This window comes from Sorex fumeus, unplaced genomic scaffold (genome assembly GCF_029834395.1).
Source record: "Sorex fumeus unplaced genomic scaffold, SorFum_2.1 ptg000050l, whole genome shotgun sequence".
Classification (NCBI taxonomy): Eukaryota; Metazoa; Chordata; class Mammalia; order Eulipotyphla; family Soricidae; genus Sorex; species Sorex fumeus.
In genome coordinates, this window is record NW_026606107.1 from 605717 (window position 1) to 623092 (window position 17376).

The window sequence follows — 17376 nt, forward strand, 5'->3', positions numbered from 1 at the left end:
TCTGAATTTAATTCAATTTGTGGTATAGATTTTACTGTGACGATAGGAGAGTGTTGTAGAGTCCCTCTCTGTTCTACCATCTGGATCTCTAAATCTGTCATTTTCCTCTTTCTCTGAAAATATGATTTAAAAGCACCTTTAATGATTTCCCATTTTTATTATTATACTCTTTAACTCCAGATTTTCTCTTTCGTTTTTTAAATTATTTTCTTTACTTATATTCTTTATTTGAATAAGCAGTGTCATCGTATCTTCCATTATTTCTTTAATCGTGGTTTCATTTAGTTATTTGAAGGCATTGAACAGCCACTGTGAAATCTTTATATGCTCAATCTGACATCTGATCCTTCTCATAGATACACTGTGTTGCCTTCTGTTTATTTTGTATATGTTTAATATTTCTGCTTCAATTAAAAAATATTTCCTTGCTGAAAAAGTCTAGTCAGTCTCCTCTTCAGCCCTTTTCTTAATTTTGCCCTATCCTTGAATGGTTAAGACCAGTTTTAGTAAAGAATATTAACTAATATAATTATAGAAAGAATTCTGCTAAGCCAGTTTAGTAAGAATACTTCCATATTTTAATTCAACATATTTCTTCTTCTCCTAACCATGCTCTAAATCAATTTTCTTCCAATTTTCAATCCAATGACTCCCTCTCTTCTTTTCATATTCAGAGTTGAATTTAATCTCGAGTAGTAAAGTCTTTCACTTATATTTCATTCTGATGAGTGCAATATTTGACAGCATATTTTATGGCTTTCTGCTTAAATATATAGAATTTATATAGCATAACTTTGTTTTTATTGTTGTTTGTTTTGGTTGATGTTTGGGACCACACATTTCAATGCTCAAGGACTAATCCTGATTGTGCTCATAAACATCTTTGAATATAGATTCACCTATTCCTCTTTACTCTTTTGTTTGGTTGTTATTTTGTGACTCATCTAGGCTATCTTAGTGAAGTCCTTTTCATCTACTGTGAATCTTTTGAGATTAATCCTTGGAGAGTCCGGTGTTACTCATATACACAGAAATCCTGGGGTCATTGTAGATTTAGCACACTCTTTTAGTCTCCCTCTGTTCTCTGGCAGCTTCATTTGGTATTACAATTGTCCTGCTAAGCTCCACTAATTGCAGATTGATCGCTTTGTTATTTTCAACAAATCCTTAGAGCATAAAAATACTTAACAGTCTGATCCAATTAAATGCATTCAGGCATAGTTTTAGAGGCTAGTCTTTGAATTTCAAACTCCCCCACATAGAATATGCTTCATTAATTCTCTCCCTAATGTTCTCTAGGGTACTACTTGGCCTGTGATTTAACTTGCTGCTTTTAATTAAAGGAATCTATAGTTTTCTAGTGTACCTTAGCTTCCTCTTCTCCAGACCATTTAAAAGTAAATCAACTATTTTGAGGAGAACATAGGAACACTCTATATTTTTTAACTACTTCTATCCCTAAGAAGACTGTGAGGCACTAATCTCGATAGAGCAATATCCTCTGGGTTTGGGGGAATGCTTTCCCTGGTATGATCCTCCATGCTAAAATCAAGCTGAGGTGAGAATAATATGGACCCCTATATACGTTGTAAGGCTGCTATTGAGTAGATCCTTTGTCCTATGGGTAGTTATTGCTTGTAGGAAAGAAATGCATGATATTGAGGCTGACTAGAAAGTACATGGGGCAGACTATTTGTCTTGTATGTGCTGACCTTGTTCAATCTTCTGTACAACATATGATCCCTTGAGTACCACCAAGAATGACCCCTAATCATCACAAGATATATCCCAAAAGCACACACACAAAAAAAGAACTTATGACAGTTTGACCCCACTCTCCAAAGGTTTTATCCTATTAAGCTGTAGTTTGCAGGAGATGAAAAATATTGGTTTCCTGATCTCTCAATGAAACATAGTAAGTTTTGACTGCAATCTGATGGGAAGGACAATGCTCTCTTCCTAACCATGCTTATCCAGAGTTTCTGTCAATCTGTCCTATGGGTGGAGAGGAGGGAAGAAGCAGTTCAAATTAGTAGAACATTAAAAATCATATTGGTGATCAAACACTTTGAGATTTTACTAATTTTATCTTTTTATTGGGCTGGAGCAATAGCACAGTGGTAGGGCGTTTGCTTTGCATACAGCCAACATGACCGACCTGAGTTTGGTTCCTCTGCCCCTCTCGGAGAGCACAGGGAGCTACCGAGAATATCTCGCCCCCACGGCAAAGCCTGGCAAGCTATTCGTGACTTATTCCATATGCCAAACACAGTAACAAGTGTCACAAGGGAGACGTTACTGGGCCAGCTCTAGCAAATTGATGAACAATGGGAGGACAGTGACAGTGACAGTGATCTTTTTATTATTGGTTTAACTATCATCAGAGAACATATTCTGACTCATTTCCATATGGATTTTATTGCTACGTTTGTTAAACTAAGGTCAATTCTTAAGAAATTTTTCATTGTTCTATGTAAGCAATTTACATTTTCCGTTTGTAGATTGTTATGCATATTAGGTCACATTTGATAGATTTGTCTAAATCTTTTTTTGGGAGGAGGGGTCATGGAGTGTGTTTGAGCCACACACAGCAGTACTCAGAAGTTATTCCTGTCTATTTTACTCAGGAGCTACCCCTGGTGGAGCTCAGGAGACTTTATGCGCTGCTGGGAATTTTATCTCAGATCAGCTGCATGCAAAAGGGAAGCATCTTTAAAAACCTGTGCCATTGGCTTCCTCTTACAGACCACGAATATTTTTGGATATAGATTGACCCATTCCCCTTTACTCTTTTGTTTTTTTCTTTTATGACTCATCTAGTCTATCTTCGTGAAGTCTTTTTCAACTACTGAGAATCTTTTGAGATTAATCCTTGGAGGTAAAGGTAAAGGTAAAGGCCCTCCCGTTGATCGTGGATTTGCTAGAGCGGGCCCAGTAACGTCTCCATTGGAGACTTTGTTGTTACTGTGTTTGGCATATCGAATACTCTCGGAAGCTTGCCGGGCTCTCCGAGAGGGGCGGAGGAATTGAACTCGGGTCGGCCATGTTGGCCGCTTGTAAGGCGAACGCCCTACCCGCTGTGCTATCGCTCCAGCCCTTGGAGTCCTTGGAGAGTGCGATGTTATTCATATACACAGAAATCCTAGGGTCATTGTAGATTTAGCACACTCTTTTAGTCTCCCTCTCTGTTCTCTGGCAGCTTCATTTGGTATTACAATTGTTCTCCCTTGAACATGTATCTTGCTTGCTTGTCTCTTTGTTTGCTTATTTTCATGCTGGAGAAGCCTGTGTTCTCCCTTGAACACTTTTCCCTTCTTTCTTTGCTCTCATTTATTTCTAAGCAACTTTTGTTCAATGATCTACCTTACTTCACAAAAACAAACCTGTACTATTTCTCTGGTCTCTCTTAAAATATTGAATACTTCTGATACATTTTCTGATTCTTCTATCAAATATTTAAGGAGGAATATTTGTATGTTTTGCCTTGTTTTTATATATCACTTTTAATTCTGAAGGTTTTGTGTTGTATATTATGAGTATTGTTACAAGAATCATAGATTTATAATAATAAATAATCCCCTATATAATAATTATAATAATTCCCTATTGGGTTGATATTTTAATCATTGCAAAATATCTCACAGTTGAAGTCGGACTACAGCTGAATGTCACAAAGACAATGTTTATGAGCAACGGACTAGTACCTGATGTTCCATTCACTATCAATGGAATGAACATCTCTGAATGCAACAGTTATGAGTACCTAGGTCGAGAAGTCAACATGACGAATGACTTAGCACTTGAGTTGTGCAGGAGGAAGAGAGCGGCTTGGAACGCCTTCAAGATCATTGAAGAAATAGCTAAGAGGACAAAGGACCTCCGGCTCTGGGCACATCTCTTCGATTCCACTGTTCTTCCTGCATTGACATAAGCCTCAGAGACCTGGGCCCTAAGAAAACAGAATGAGAACGCTATTTGGGTCTCCCAAAGAGAAATCAAAAGAGCTATGCTTGGAGTATCACGCTTCACTCAAATGACAGAAAGAATCAGGGATGCTGTCTTGTTTGCTAAGGCATCGAAAATCAGATGCGCTGGACACATAATGAGATTTGGAGATGACTGCTGGACTAGAGCCATTACTGACTGGATTCCATGGAACGTCAAAAGTTCGTATGGCCACCCACCTATGAGATGGTCAGACTTCTTCGTCAAGACTCTGAATGATCAGTTTCAGGCTGTTCGTGTTTCTAGAACAACTGGACGCCATTAGGCTACATTAGCACATGACAGGGACGAATGGAGACGTTACTGGCTCCTGCTCCAGCAAATCGATGAGTAACAGGATGTTAAGTGATCAAGTGAAAATATGTCTATTAAAATCTTTAGTCATATTTATTGTTTTATGGACTATCTTGTTTCATATGTCCATGACTATACCACATTTTCTTTTGTTAAGGCATACACATAAGTTCCTCCCACACTTTGATTTTAAGCTCTTCTGGACCCTTACATATAATGTGTACCTCTTTATATATTTATTTATTTATTTATTTATTTATTTTTCTTTTTGGGTCACACATGGCTATGCGTTACTTCTGGCTCTACACTCAGGAATTACTTCTGGCAGTGCTCAGGGACCATATGTGATGCTGGAAATATAACTCGGGTCGGCCGTGTGCAAGGCAAACATCGTACCCACTGTGCTATTGCTCCAGCCCCAAATGTGTGCCTCTTTAAACAGCACATAGCATATCTTAAATTATCAAAAGTCAAACTATAAAGAAAAATGACAAATCCTGCAGGGGACATAAAACAACATACAAAGAGACATAGAGCAGGCCATTATCAATCTCAACAGCAGAAACCCTGAAGGTTAGAAAAAAAGTGGAATAAAATATACACAAATATGAAAGATAAAAACTTCTAGCTAAGGGGCATTAGAGATAGATCAGGGTTCAGGTATGTATACCTTACATGTGCAGGACATGAGTTGACCTCTGACACTGCCCCAAGCACTGCCTGGTGTCATCCTAGAAACCCAACCCAGGTTTGATCCTGGTGATACATGAGCACCTTTGAACTCAAGCAGCACTATATCATTGGACACTAGCATTATACCATCAAGTATGAAAAGGAGTGACCTCCCACTCATAGAGACTGCTTGGAAATCCTTCCAGTTTACTCAAGATTCCAGTGCACAATATTCTACCCTGAAAATTACTATCTTAATGTAATGAGTAAAGACTGCCTCAGAAAAATAAAGTCTAATGAAGAATATTATTATCAGGTCTGCATTTCAAGAAATTCCTTGTACAGGTAAATCAAAGGCAGAACATTAAACCTTAATCATGGTAGCAAAATCTTTAAGGATGAAACAGCACTGACCATGCAAGTGGAAACAAACATAAACAAATGGGACTACATCAAACTAAAAAGCTTCTGCTTCAAAAGAAACAGTGACCAAAATACAGAAAGAGCCCACAGAATGGGAAAGAATATTTACCCAATACCCATCTGATAAGGGATTAATATCCAAGATATACAAGACACTAGTAGAATTGTACAAGAAAAAAAAACCCTCCAACCCCATCAAAAATGGAGAGAAGAAATGAACAGAAGTTTCCTCAAAAAAGAAATACAAATGGCCAAAAGGCACATGAAAAAATGCTCCAAATGGCTAGTCATCAGAGAGATGCAAATCAAAACAACAATGAGATATCATCTCACACCACAGAGACTGGCACTCATTCAAAAGAACAAAAGCAACCAGTGCTGGTGTGGATGTGGGGGAAAAGGGACACTCTTTCACTGCTGGTGGGAATGCCCACTAGTCCAGTATTTCTGGAAAACAATATGGACAGTCCTTCAAAATCTAGAAATTGAGCTTCCATATGACCCTCCAATACCACTTCTCAGAATATATCCCGAGGATGCAAACAGGCACAGTAGAAATGACATCTGTACCTATACGTTCATTGCAGCACTGTTCACAATAGCCAACATCTGGAAGCAACTCAAGTGCCCTTGAACAGATGACTGGGTAAAGAAACTTTGGTACATCTACACAATGGAATACTATGGAGCTGTTAAGACAGATGAAGTCATGAAATTTGCTTATAAGTGGATAGACTTGGAGAATATCATGCTAAGTGAAATGAGTCAGAAAGAGAGGGACAGACATAGAAGTACTGCACTCATTTGTGGAGTATAGAATAACATAACATGAGGCTGATACCCAAGGACAGTAGATACAAGAGCCAGGAGGTTTGCCTCATAGCTGGAAGCCTGCATCATGAGCAGAGGGGAGAAGGCAGATGGAATAGAGAAGGGATCACTAAGAAAATGATGACTGGAGGAATCAGACTGGTTGGGAGAGTGTGTCAAAAGTAGATAATGGACCAAACATTATGATCTCTCAGTGACTGTATTGCAAACCATAATGCCCAAAAGTATAGAGAGAGAGTATGGGAATTCATGCCTGCCATGAAGGCATGGAGAGGCTAGGGAAGGGTGGTATACTTGGGAGATTGGTGTTGGGGAATGTGCAGTGGTGGAGGGATGGGTGTTTGATCATTGTGTGATTGTAACCCAAACATGAAAGCTTATAACTTTCTCATGGTTATTCAATTCCTGTAGTAGCCTGTAGCCCTCCCGTTATTCGTCGATTTGCTCGAGCAGGCCCAGTAACGTCTCCATTGGAGATTTTGTTGTTACTGTGTTTGGCATATCGAATACGTCACAGGGAGCTTGCCAGGCTCTGCCGTGCGGGCGAGAAACTCTCGGTAGCTTGCCGGGCTCTCCGAGAGGGGCGGAGGAATCGAACTCGGGTCGGCCATGTTGGCTGCGTGCAAGGCAAACGCCCTACCGCTGTGCTATTGTTATTCAATAAATTAAAAATAAAAAATCATGGTATCAAAAATAAAAAAAAACAGAAACATTAAAGAAAAATAAATTTAGTCAACAACAAAACACTAAATGGTTACTAAGGAACCTATCCCAAGATCCAAAGACTACATCATCTTTAAAAATTTGGAAGAAGACCGCAAAAGCTGTCTTAAGAGGAAAGTTTATAGCTCTACAAGCATTCCTCAGAAAGGAGGAGCGAGCCCACGTAAATAAACTAACCTCACGGCTTAAGAGCTTGGAGAAGGACCAACAAAAGGAGCACAACCCTAACAGGAGGAAGGAAATAATAAAACTCAGAGCAGAGATTAACGAGATGGAAACCCAAAAAACAATCCGAAATATCAATGAAACCAAGAGCTGGTTCTTTGAGAAAATTAACAAGATCGATAAGCCTCTAGCAAAACTCACAAAGAAGGGGAGAGAGAAAACCCTAATAAACCAAATCAGAAATGAAAAGGGGGTCATCACAACAGAAACTACAGAAATTCAAAGGATCCTCAGGGAGTACTTTGAGAAGCTTTATGCCACGGAACATCAAAACCTCGAGGAAATGGATAAATTCCTAGACTCCTACAGACTCGCAAGGCTGAACCAAGAAGACCTGGAATACCTGAACAGACCTATCACCACCAAGGAAATTGAAATGGTAATAAAAAGTCTCCCCAAGCACAAAAGCCCTGGCCCGGATGGATTCACTAGTGAATTCTTCCAAATCTTTAAAGAAAACTTACTCCCAATCCTCTTTAAGCTTTTCCACGAAATTGAAATATCAAAAACACTTCTGAATAGTTTCTACGAAGCGAATATCACACTGACACCAAAAGCAGACAGAGATACCACAAAGAAAGAGAATTACAGGCCGATATCCCTGATGAACACAGATGCAAAGATCCTCAACAAACTACTAGCAAATAGAATCCAACTACTCATCAAAAAGATCATACACCATGACCAAGTAGGATTCATCCCAGGGATGCAAGGATGGTTTAACATTCGGAAATCAATCAACATAATCCATCATATCAACAAAAGAAAAGATAAAAAGCATATGATCATATCAATAGATGCAGAGAAAGCATTTGACAAGATCCAGCACCCTTTTATGATGAAAACCCTAGCCAAAATAGGTATAGAGGGGACTTTCCTCAACATAATTAAAACCATCTACCACAAGCCTACAGCAAGCATCATCCTCAATGGGGAAAAACTGAGAGCCTTCCCTCTAAGATCAGGGACGAGACAAGGATGCCCACTCTCTCCACTGCTGTTCAATATAGTACTGGAAGTACTTGCAATAGCGATTAGGCAAGAAAAAGATATTAAGGGCATTCAGGTAGGAAAGGAAGAAATCAAGCTCTCACTATTCGCAGATGATATGATACTATACTTAGAGAACCCAATAACCTCCACCAAAAAACTCCTAGAAACAATAGACTCATATAGTAAAGTTGCAGGCTATAAAATCAATACCCAAAAGTCCATGGCTTTCCTATACACAAACAGTGAGAGAGAAGAAAGCGACATGAAAAAAACAATCCCGTTCACAATTGTGCCCCAGAAAATCAAGTACCTAGGAATCAGCTTAACTAAGGAAGTAAAGGACCTGTACAAAGAAACTACAAAACGCTACTTCAGGAAATAAAAGAGGACATGAGGAAATAGAAAGATATCCCCTGTTCATGGGTCAGGAGACTTGACATTGTCAAAATGGCAATACTACCGAAAGCATTGTATAAATTCAATGCAATGCCTATAAGGATACCCATGACATTCTTCAAAGAAATGGAGCAAACACTCCTGAAATTTATATGGAACAATAAGCCCCCACGAATAGCTAAAGCAATTCTTGGGAAAAAGAAAATGGGAGGAATCAACCTCCCTAACTTCAAACTCTACTACAAAGCAGTAATAATTAAAACAGCGTGGTACTGGAACAAAGGCAGAACTGCAGACCAATGTAATAGGGTTGAATACACTGACATCTCCCCTCAATCATATGATCATCTAATCTTTGATAAAGGTGCAAGAAATGTGAAGTGGAGTAAGGAAAGCCTCTTTAACAAATTGTGCTGGCATCACTGGACGGCTACATGCAAAGAAATGGGCTCAGAACTCTGCCTAACACCATGTACAAAAGTAAGATCAAAATGGATTAAAGACCTCAACATCAGACCAGACACCATAAGGTACATTGAAGACAAAGTTGGCAAAACCCTCCATGACATTGAGGCTAATGGTACTTTCAAAGATGCCACGCCACTGTCTGAGCAAGTAAAAACAGAGATAGATAAATGGGACTATCTTAAACTAAGAAGCTTCTGCACCTCCAAAGAAACAGTGACCAAAATACAAAGACAATCTACAGAATGGGAAAGGATATTCACCGAATACACATCTGACAAGGGGTTGATATCAAGGATATACAAAGTACTGGTTGAACTCCACAGGAAGAAAACATCCAACCCCATCCAAAAATGGGGCAATGAAATGAACAGAAACTTTCTCAAAGAAGAAATCCGAATGGCAAAAAAGCACATGAGAAAATGCTCTACATCATTAATCATCAGGGAGATGCAGATCAAAACCACAATGAGATACCATCTCACACCTCAGAGACTGGCCCACATTCAAAAGAACAAAAGCAACCGATGCTGGTGTGGATGTGGCGAGAAAGGGACACTCCTTCACTGTTGGTGGGAATGCCGACTAGTTCAGCCCTTTTGGAAAACAGTATGGACGTTTCTCAAAAAATTAGAAATTGAGCTCCCATTTGACCCAGCGATACCACTCCTGGGAATATACCCCAGAGAGGCAAAAATGTGTAGTCGAAGTGACATCTGCACTTGTTTGTTCATTGCAGCACTCTTTACAATAGCCAGAAACTGGAAGAAACCTGAATGCCCAAGAACAGATGCCTGCTTAAAGAAACTTTGGTACATCTACACAATGGAGTACTATGTAGCTCTTAGAAAAGATGAAGTCATGAAATTTACATACAAGTGGTACAATATGGAAAGTATCATGCTAAGCGAAATGAGTCAGAAAGAGAGGGATAGACATAGAAATATTGCATTCATCTGGGGAATATAAAGCAACAAAATATGAGATTAATACCCAAGAATAGCTGAGATCAACACCAGGAGGATTACTCCATAGCTTAGAGGCCAGCCGGGCATTTTAGGGGAAAGGGCAGCTCAGATAGAGAAGGGAGCACCAAATAAAGGGTGTTTGGAGGATCCTCCCAGGAGGGGAAATGCATGTTGAAAGTAGACTATGGACTGTAAATGTTTGCCACTTAATGCCTCTTCTGCAGACCACAACACCCAAAAGGAGAGAGAGAACAAAGGGGAATGCCCTGCCACAGAGGCAGGGTGGGAGGGGGAGTGGGGGGGATATTATCCATGGTGGTGGAAAATGGGCACTGGTGGAGGGATGGGTATTTGATCATCGTATGACCAAAACCCAAGCACAAAGATTTGTAAATCTACAACTGTACCTCATGGTGCTTCACTAATAAAATTTTTTAAAAAATTTTGGAAGAAGATTCATCTGAGTAAACTGAAGCAATGACAAAACAAAAGACTTTATTTGGCATGAGGGCTAGAGCAGAGACTACCAGGGTTAAGGATCTCAAGGAAGACTACTCTTCCTTGTAGTCTGATGTCTAGGGGTTTTATTGTGGGAGGGAACCCAGCAGTACTCAGAAGTTACTCCTGCCTCAATGCTCAGAGATCACTACTGGTGGTCCTCAGGGCACTATGTGTGGTGCTCGGGATCAAACCCATGTCAGCTCAATGCAATGCAAATACCATAACCACAGTATTGGTCCCTGTCTAGAGTTTTTAAGCGGAAAACTTTCAGGGTTGTCATACATTGAATCAGATTGATTGTGACCTATTTAGTCTAGGTGGAAAATATATCTCTAAGTAAGGACAGATTTCAGGATTATGGTTTCTGGAAGAGTATTTTGGGATGTTGCTCTCTTCTTTCAGCTATTGATGGGTGGTCCTGGTGTGCTGTTGTTAGTTCAGGATTTGACATCAGAACAGTCTGTTATTAAATAACTCAGGCAAGAGAATATTTGGTATTGGTCAAGGATTAAAGGATTAAAGGGTTTTGATGGCAGCTACCAGAGGAAGATGAAAACAAATAGATCAGAATCTGTTTTGTCTTTTGTTGACCAAATAACACTCATATAATACACCTGTTGATTCTGAGATACAGGGAGACTGATATAGTTCTCATTAAACAACAAAACAAAAATAGAAACAGTGACATTTATAAGCAAATGATGGAATTTAGAAAATCAACAATGTAAAGTATGCAAGTAAAAGGCAGAGAGAAATAAATGGAAAAGAAACAAAAATCATGAAAAAGGACTTAAAACGGAAGAAATATAAAACAATCATGAAGTAGAATAAAATGGCAGTAGAATAAATGGAATAAAATAAACCTTCATATATTAATAATTACTAAGAGTAATAAAAAGAGTAATTCCTGAGTGCAGAACCAGGAGAAATCTTTGAGGACTGAAGATGTGGCCCCCAAACTAAATTTTTAAAAAGTCAATCTAACTGGTAAGTAATCTGAAATTAATCAGAGGATACAGAGTGAGGGGCTGGAGCAATAGTTCTATGGGTAGGATTCTTGACTTGCATACAGATGACCTGGGTTTGATCCCCGGTACCCCATATTATCCCTCAAGCCCAAAAGGAGTGATCCCTGAGCACAGAGCCAAGAGTAAGCTCTGAGAACAGCCTGGTGATGCTTAAAAATGACCAATAACGAATATAGAGTGTCTGTGTGGGTTAAAACACAGAATCCATTAACATTATGAATAAGAGTCTCCTGTAAAATATAGAGGAAGAAATAGGCCTATAGTGAAAGGCTGGAGCAAAGTGTTCAACTATAATAATCCTAGAAAAGGGAAGTAAACTTATTTTCATATTATGATAAGAAGGAAATGAGAGAACCAGTGAGCAAGACAGAGGTTAAGTTGCTTACCATGCATGTGACTGGCTCTATTTAGATGCCTAGCATCAAATGATGCTCTGAGCACTACTGAGAGCACCCCCTGAACAAAACAGAACATAATGAGATACAAAACCAGAAATATAATGATAATGGATCAGTCTATCAATAGGTATAATATTCATAAATGTCTATGCACTAAACACTGTGGCAAATACACAATGGAATACTACAAGAAAAGATAAAATGCTTCCTTTTGCTGCAACTTGAGTGCAATTAGAGAATACCATGTTAATAAAAATAAACCACAGGGAGACGTACAGGTACCACATGATCTCACTTATATGTGGCAAACAAGAAAATGGACAGTATCAAATGAAAACAAAATTCTGGACTCCGAAAACAGAATTAAAGTCACTAACTAGAAGGGGAAGGTAGAAGATTTGGAATAAGGATAGAAGGAGCACACTAGAATCAACACAATACAATGGTGGAGAATCGTAGGCATTTTGGTAATAGCAGTGGTGCAGTAACTTTATACAGCAAAAGCATAAAAGTTGACATTATTGTAACCATGGTACCTCAATAATAATTTTTTCTAAAATGTGATCCACATCATATTTAAAAGATTCTCATATCAAAAGAAATTCCCACAAAACAAGAAGGCAGTCTAGGAATTGAGAGATTTTGCACATACATTATACATCTGATAAGAGGTTCATACTTCATGATATGTAAATAACTCATAACTTCATAACTAAAAATGTTAGTTCAGACCCATGTCCTATCGCTGGCATCATGTGCACATTTCTCACCACCAATGTCCCAAGTTTGCCTCCCGCCTGCCACCTCCCTTCCTCACATCGTGCCCTACTGCACTGCCTGCCTCTATGACAGACACTTTTCCTCTCTCTTTCTTCTCTCTCTCTCTCTGATTTTTTATGCAATGTGCTTTGCAATACCGTTATTGAAAGGGTATCATGCATATCACTTTACCTCCTTTCAGCACTCAGTTTTTGTTCTGTGATAGTTTTGAACATCATCGTCATAGTGGTCCCTTCTCTATCCTAAAAGCACTCCTGAATTTTTTGTTTTAACAAGCTTCTATTAAATTCTATATTTTGAAAATCTTTACAGATTACTTTAATTGACCTTATTGTATTCATGGATCCAAATAATATACAAAGATCAGTGGCTTCCTACAGGAGCTTTCCCACACCCTCACTTTGTTCTTCTCCCTCCTCTTAAAATTCATAATTTCTCCTGGTAGAGCCTTCTCAGAGTCTATGCAAACACTAAAAGTGCGGTCTATAGGGAAACCTCAGACTGGCCTTTTTCTAGTCCCCATAAGTTTGTCTTGTTCCTACCTTGCAGTCTCCTTTTCTTCCTTTGTATTCGCACCAAGAAATGGGCAGCTCTGACCAGCCAGACGTCAGACCTGCAGACTGCTGGCATGTGGTAAGAGTTAGCAGCAGTCTAGAGGAGAGGTCTTTGCAACACTTACCCTATCAGTTGCCACCCAGTCCAATTCTGTGTTCAGGAGCTTAACCCGGGGCCTCTGGCCCAGCTTGCTGAATACCTTCCAGCACTGTGAGTTCAAACTTGTCCACTTTATTTCCCAAAGTCATCCTCAGCTTCCTGTACTCCTTGTCTTTTAAAACCCACACAATAGTGGAAAAGGACAAAACTATTATAGAGCATTCCCCATTCCATGTCTCTCTGCTTCCTTTTCATATTTTGTATTTCCACTACCCCTACTGCCAAAACGTTTTACAGCAAAATGGGCCTGGGGTAAGTATAAATAGTAAGCTTTTCAGCATGTTCCCATATTCATATTCAACTCATCCCCAGGATCACAAAAATGAAACTTTGTGTAAGGAAATGGTATAAAGAATGCTGACTCTAACCAACTGGAGGGTTCTGCCCCCAGATTCCAGGCATCCTGGTGCTAGGATTATCCTAGGTTGCACAAGTCAGAGCACAAGCCTGCAGCAAAAGTTGTTTTTCATTTAATCTGTAACCAGAAGATTTTTTTTCTCTGCAACAGGAATCATGACTCAAGGAATACAAAAGCAGAAAGAAAGGAAGTTGGGCCTAAGTGGCCCACTATCATGTAATTGTCATATCAGGGATAAATTCAAGCCCACCAATAACCATTATCTCAATTATTTCCCTCTCACCTTGTATCTGTAGTGTCTCTCTCTCTCTCTTTTTTCTTTTTGGGTCACACATGATTACTCCTGGCTCTGCACTCATAAATCAATTCTGGTGGTGTTCAGGGGGCACATGGGATGCCGGGGATCGAACCCTGTGTCAGCTGCATACAAGGCAAATGCCCTACCTGCTGTACTATGGCTCTGCCCCTGTAATGTCTCTTTTTTTAAAAAAAATTTGCTCACATCCGGCGATGCACAGGGGTCACTCCTGGCTCTACACTCAGGAATTACCCCCTGGTGGTGCTCAGGGGACCATATAGGATGCTGGGAATCGAACCTGGGTAGGCCACGTGCAAGGCAAAAGCCCTACCCGCTTTGCTATCGCTCCAGTTCAGTGTCTCTTTTAACCTTTGCATTTAAAGAAGCCAAGCAAGAAGTATTTATATTTCTCTTATCAGGTATAGTTAGGATTTTCTCTCAGAGTTTTACTGTCTATTTGCAGTTCTTGTATATGTATTTCTTTTTCCTTGTTCTAGCTTCACTACAACATTCTCTTAATCTACACTGTCACTGTTACTGTCCTCCCGTTGTTCATCATTTTCTCGAGCAGGCCCAGTAACGTCTCCATTGGAGATTTTGTTGTTACTGTGTTTGGCATATCGAATACGTCACGGGGAGCTTGCCAGGCTCTGCCGTGCGGGCGAGATACTCTCGGTAGCTTGCCGGGCTCTCCCAGAGGGGCAGAGGAATTGAACTCGGGTCAGCCATGTTGGCTGCGTGCAAGGCAAACGCCCTACCGCTGTGCTATCGCTCCAGCCCTCTTAACCCACAACATCCCTAAAATTTTATTATACACCACCCAGTCCCAGACCCCTACCTTAATTTAAATGACCAGAAAACTATATCAGGAAAAGAGGTTGGGACTGGAAAAGAACTTTTGCTTTCCTCTGTGTACTTTTATGTTCAAAGTTTAAAATTTTAAATGCCTTGTTTTTGCATCACAGATATACAATACTTATATTTAAGGTGAGGAGGAATAGGTAAATATTGCTAAGGAAGGTAGGCCAATTAGAGTGAAAATTTTAAATCTACAATGTTCAGTCTATAGCCTACTTTCAGCATGCATGTCGCATCCCAAGAGAGTCCTCCAAACATCCTTTACTTGGTGTTCCCTCTCTATCTGAGCTGCCTTTCCCCCCAGCATATGCTGCCAGCTTCCAAGCTGTGGAGCAGACCTCCTGGCACTTATCTCAACTTTTCTTGAGTGTTCGTCTCCCATTCTATTACTTTATATTCTCCAGATGAGTGCAGACAGACCTGTAGACAACATTTCCCATTTCAGGACATTCAAAGAATTTCTAAAACCATTTACATCGAGCTGGAGAAAAGCAGTTGTCATTAAGGATGTTTCTGTTTTCCTAGGGCTGGAGTGATAGCACAACGGTAGGGCGTTTGCCTTGCACGCAGCCAACATGGCCGATCCGAGTTTGATTCCTCCGCCCCTCTCGGAGAGCCCGGCAAGCTACCGAGAGTATCTCGCCCGCACGGCAGAGCCTGGCAAGCTCCCCGTGACGTATTCGATATGCCAAACACAGTAACAACAAAATCTCCAATGGAGACATTACTGGGCCTGCTCGAGCAAATCGATGAACAACGGGAGGGCCTTTACCTTTACTTTTACCTGTTTTCCTAAGGATAATTCAGTACAGGAAGAGTATTCATGGGGCCGTACGGATGTACAGCATTAGGACACTTGCTTTGCACTCAGCTGACCTGGGTTCAATCCCTGGCACAGCATATGAGCCCATCATGAGTGAATCCCGAGCGCAGAGCCAGGAGGAAGCCCTGAACACCACTGGATGTGACCCAGAAACAAAAGAAAAAGAGAGAGCATATACTAAGTGTTACACAGTCAGTTCTAGTTTTGGCACAAGGACTAACACTCCTGGATTTCACACTAGTGTTCTTTCCAACAGACCCAAATCATTGTGTTTTTAAAATATATATTTATTGAGGCACCATGCACATAAAAAAGTTGTTTCAGGCAGGCAATGTTCTAACACCAGTCCCATCACCAGTTTGATCTTCCCTTCAACAATGTTCCCAGGTTCCCTCCCACCTCCAACACCACATCCCCCTCCTGCCCCCTTGGAAGGCACATGACATGTTTATTTCATACTGCTTTCTCAAACAAAAATGAAAGGAATGGCATATGAAATTATCAGAAAATTCACAATCACGATCATCCTGTTGTTCATCGATTGCCTCGAGCAGGCACCAGTAACGTCTCCATCGTCCTAGCCCTGGGATTTTAAAAAGTGCCATATTCAAGGCACTTTCAGGGTTAGGAGAATGAGACCCATCATTGTTACTGGTATTTGGCATATTGGGTACACCACGGAGAGTTTGCCAGACTCTGTCATGTGGGCAGTTTACATTCAGTAGCCTGTTAGGTTGTCCAAAGAATAAGATAAGATAATAAGATGTCATTCACAGCCGCGCACTTCCAGGAGCTGGGTTTTATAGTCTCTGGGTCTTGGCCGTTGATGGGATTACACGGCTCCAGGGGGCCAATTGGTGGGTGTGACCCCTGCCTACTGGAAGATGAGGGATCTGGGTGGAGGATGCTCAGCCCCGATCCGAGCAGGCTTGGAGATCTCAGCCCAGGGACCTGCATGCCTTTGTTCCTCTGCCGGTACCTTCATGTGTGTGGAGAGTGGTCTCAGCATGGTTGTGGCTGGTTCTGGAGGTCTTCGGCTGCCAGAGCTCTGCTCGGGGCAGGGAGGGAAACTCAACCCACCCCCTGCAAGGGGCCCCAGCAAGGACAGACAGGCGCGGGGGCAGGAGACTCTGTCACCAGAAAATTAATAAAACTCTGCCATCAGAAAATTAATAAAAGTCAATTTGATTTGCTGTTATTTTTGTTTGGGGCCCACATGGAGTGGTGCTCAGGGCTTACTCCTGGCTCTGCACTCAGAGATCGATCCTGGTGAGACTGGGTGTGGAATATGGGACATTGGGGGTTGAACTAGGGTCAACCGCTTACAATTCAATAAAAGTCAATTGGTGATAATTGATTGCTAAATGAATTTAACCTATGTAAATAAATAAATTAAAATCAATACAATTCAAGGCCTATTCTCATTGACTTAAATAAGTTTTCAATGATGGCATCTAAAATATATTGATTTTTATTTTGTACTTGTATCTCATTGTGGTAAATATCATAACTTGCATGTCATTAATAAAACTTTTTGAATTTCTGTGCTAAGATATTTAGAGTCTACATAAAATAAATAAGACATACAAATGCAAAATTTAGTAAGAGTTTAGAAAATTAAAA